Source organism: Mirounga leonina, unplaced genomic scaffold (assembly GCF_011800145.1).
Source record: "Mirounga leonina isolate KUSES-001 unplaced genomic scaffold, KU_Mleo_1.0 Mir_101609, whole genome shotgun sequence".
NCBI classification, from domain to species: Eukaryota; Metazoa; Chordata; class Mammalia; order Carnivora; family Phocidae; genus Mirounga; species Mirounga leonina.
Window position 1 is genome coordinate 8,577,869 of NW_023270164.1, and position 4,310 is coordinate 8,582,178.

Sequence of the window (4,310 nt, forward strand, 5' to 3'; positions counted from 1 at the left end):
AAATAAGTGACACCATGAAGCATTCCAATGTCAGAATAATTGGAATCCCAGAGGGAGTGGAGACAGAGAGAGGGCTAGAAGATGTATTTGAGCAAATCGTAGCTGAGAACTTCCCTAATCTGGGGAATGAAACAAACATTCAAGTCCTAGAGGCAGAGACGACCCCTCCTAAGGTCAAGGAAAACAGGCCAACACCCCAGCATGTAATAGTAAAACTTGCAAGTCTTAGAACCAAGGAAACCATCTTAAGGGCAGTTAGGGGGAAGAGATTCCTTACGTACAGAGGGAGGAACATCAGAGTAACGTCAGACCTATCCACAGAGACCTGGCAAGCCAGAAAGGCCTGGCAAGACATATTCAGGGTACTAAATGAGAAGAACATGCAGCCAAGAATACTTTATCCGGCAAGGCTTTCATTTAGAATGGATGGAGAGATGCAGAGCTTCCACGACCGGCAGAAGTTGAAAGAATATGTGACCACTAAGCCGGCCCTGCAAGAAATATTAAGGGGGGTTTTATAAAAGGAGAAAGACCCCAAGAGTGATCTACAACAGAAATTTACAGGGACAATCTATAAAAACAGCATCTTCACAGGCAACATGATGACAATTAATTCATATCTTTCAATAATCACTCTCAACATGAATGGCCTAAACGCTCCCATAAAACGGCACAGGGTTGCAGATTGGATAAAAAGACAGGACCCATCCATATGCTGTCTACAAGAGACTCATTTTGAACCTAAAGAGACATCCAGACTGAAAGTGAAGGGATGGAGATCCATCTTCCATGCCAGCGGACCTCAAAAGAAAGCTGGGGCAGCAATTCTTATATCAGACAAATTAGATTTTAAACTGAAGTCTGTAATAAGAGACACAGAAGGACACTGTATCATTCTTAAAGGGTCTATCCAACAAGAAGATCTAACAATTGTAAATATCTATGCCCCCAACATGGGAGCAGCCATCAATATAAGCCAACTGTTAACCAAAATAAAGAGTCCTATTGATAACAATACATTAATTGTAGGAGACCTCAATACTCCACTCTCAGCAATGGACAGATCATCTAAGCAGAAAATCAACAAGGAAACAAGAGCTTTGAATGATACATTGGACCAGATGGACCTCATAGATATTTACAGAACTTTCCACCCTAAAACAACAGACTACTCATTCTTCTCAAGCGCACATGGAACTTTCTCCAGAATAGACCATATACTGGGTCACAAATCAGGTCTCAACCGATACCAAAAGATTGAGATTATTCCCTGCATATTCTCAGACCACAATGCTCTAAAACTGGAACTCAATCACAAGAAAAAATTTGGCAGAAATTCAAACACTTGGAAGCTAAAGACCACTCTGCTCAAGAATGTTTGGGTCAACCAAGAAATCAAAGAAGAACTTAAACAATTCATGGAAATCAATGAGAATGAAAACACATTGGTCCAAAACCTATGGGATACTGCAAAGGCGGTCCTAAGGGGGAAATACATAGCCATCCAAGCCTCACTCAAAAAAATAGAAAAATCCCGAATTCACCAACTAACTCTACACCTTAAAGAACTAGAGAAAAAGCAACAAACGACGCCTAAGCCACGCATTAGAAGAGAAATAATTAAAATTAGAGCAGAAATCAGTGAATTAGAAACCAGAAACACAGTAGATCAGATCAACGAAACTAGAAGTTGGTTCTTTGAAAGAATTAATAAGATTGATAAACCACTGGCCAGACTTATCCAAAAGAAGAGAGAAAGGACCCAAATTAATAAAATTATGAATGAAAGGGGAGATATCACGACTAACACCAAGGAAATAGAAACAATCATTAGAAATTATTATCAACAACTATAGGCCAATAAACTGAGCCATCTGGATGAAATGGAGGCCTTCCTGGAAACCTATAAGCTGCTAAGACTGAAACAGGAAGAAATTGACAACCTGAATAGGCCAATAACCAGTAATGAGATTGAAGCAGTGATCAAAAACCTCCCAAAAAACAGGAGTCCAGGGCCTGATGGATTCGCTGGGGAATTCTACCAAACATTCAAAGAAGAAATAATACCTATTCTACTGAAGCTGTTTCAAAAAATAGAAACAGAAGGAAAACTTCCAAACTCATTCTATGAGGCCAGCATTACCTTAATCCCCAAACCACGCAAAGACCCCATCAAAAAGGAGAATTTCAGACCGATATCCATGATGAATATGGATTCCAAAATCCTCAACAAAATCCTAGCTAATAGGATCCAACAATACATTAAAAGGATCATCCACCACGACCAAGTGGGATTTATCCCCGGGATGCAAGGGTGGTTCAACATTCGCAAATTAATCAATGTGATAAAACACATTAATAAGAGGAGGGAGAAGAACCATATGGTCCTCTCAATTGATGCAGAAAAAGCATTTGACAAAATACAACATCCTTTCCTGATTAAAACTCTCCAGAGTATAGGGATAGAGGGAACATTCCTCAAGCTCATAAAATCCATCTATGAAAAACCCACAGCGAATATCATCCTCGATGGGGAAAAGCTGAGAGCCTTTCCCTTAAGATCAGGAACACGTCAAGGGTGCCCACTCTCACCACTGTTGTTCAACAGAGTACTAGAAGTCCTAGCAACAGCAATCAGACAACAAAAAGAAATAAAAGGTATTCAAATTGGCAAAGAAGAAGTCAAACTCTCTCTTTTTGCAGACGACATGATACTTTATGTGGAAAATCCAAAAGACTCCACCCCCAAACTCCTAGAACTCATCCAGCAATTCAGTAATGTGGCAGGATACAAAATCAATGCACAGAAATTAGTTGCTTTCTTATACACTAACAACGCAACTGTAGAAAGAGAAATTAAAGAAACGATTCCATTTACAATAGCACCAAAAACCATAAGATACCTCGGAATAAACCTAACCAAAGAGGTAAAGGATCTATACTCTAGGAACTACAAAACACTCATGAAAGAAATTGAAGAAGAATTGAAAAATATTCCATGCTCATGGATTGGAAGAATAAACATTGTTAAAATGTCTATGCTACCCAGAGCAATCTATACCTTCAATGCCGTCCCGATCAAAATTCCAATGACATTTTTCAAAGTGCTGGAACAAACAATCCTAAAATTTGTATGGAATCAGAAAAGACCCCGAATCGCCAAGGAGATGTTGAAAAAGAAAAACAAAGCTGGGGGCATCATGTTGCCCGATTTCAAGCTATATTACAAAGCAGTGATCACCAAGACAGCATGGTACTGGCACAAAAACAGACATATAGACCAATGGAACAGAATAGAGAGCCCAGATATGGACCCTCAACTCTATGGTCAAATAATCTTTGACAAAGCAGGAAAAAACATGCAATGGAAAAAAGACAGTCTCTTCAATAAATGGTGCTGGGAAAATTGGACAGCCACATGCAGAAGAATGAAACTCGACCATTCTCTAACACCACTCACAAAGATAAACTCAAAGTGGATGAAAGACCTCAATGTGAGACAGGAATCCATCCAAATCCTAGAGGAGAACATAGGCAGTAACCTCTCTGACACTGGTCACAGCAACTTCTTTCAAGATACATCTCCAAAAGCTAGTGAAACAAAAGCAAAAACGGACTTTTGGGACTTCATCAAGATAAAAAGCTTCTGCACAGCAAAGGAAACAGTCAACAAAACAAAGAGGCAACCCACAGAATGGGAGAAGATATTTGCAAATGACACTACAGATAAAGGGCTGGTATCCAAGATCTGTAAACAACTTCTCAAACTCAACACCCAAAAAACAAATAATCAAGTCAAAAAGTGGGCAGAAGAGATGAACAGACACTTCTCTGAAGACATACAAATGGCTAACAGACACATGAAAAAATGTTCATCATCATTAGCCATCAGGGAAATCCAAATCAAAACCACACTGAGATACCACCTTACACCAGTTAGAATGGCCAAAATGGACAGGGAAAGAAACAACAAATGTTGGAGAGGTTGTGGAGAAAGGGGAACCCTCTTACACTGTTGGTGGGAATGCAAGTTGGTACAGCCACTTTGGAAAACAGTGTGGAGGTTCCTCAAAAATTTAAAAATAGAGCTACCCTATGACCCAGCAATTGCACTCCTGGGTATTTACCCCAAAGACACAGATGTAGTGAAAAGAAGGGCCATATGCACCCCAATGTTCATAGCAGCAATGTCCGCAATAGCCAAACTGTGGAAAGAGCTGAGATGCCCTTCAACAGATGAATGGAGAAAGAAGATGTGGTCCATATATACAGTGGAATATTACTCAGCCATCAGAAAAGATGAATACCCA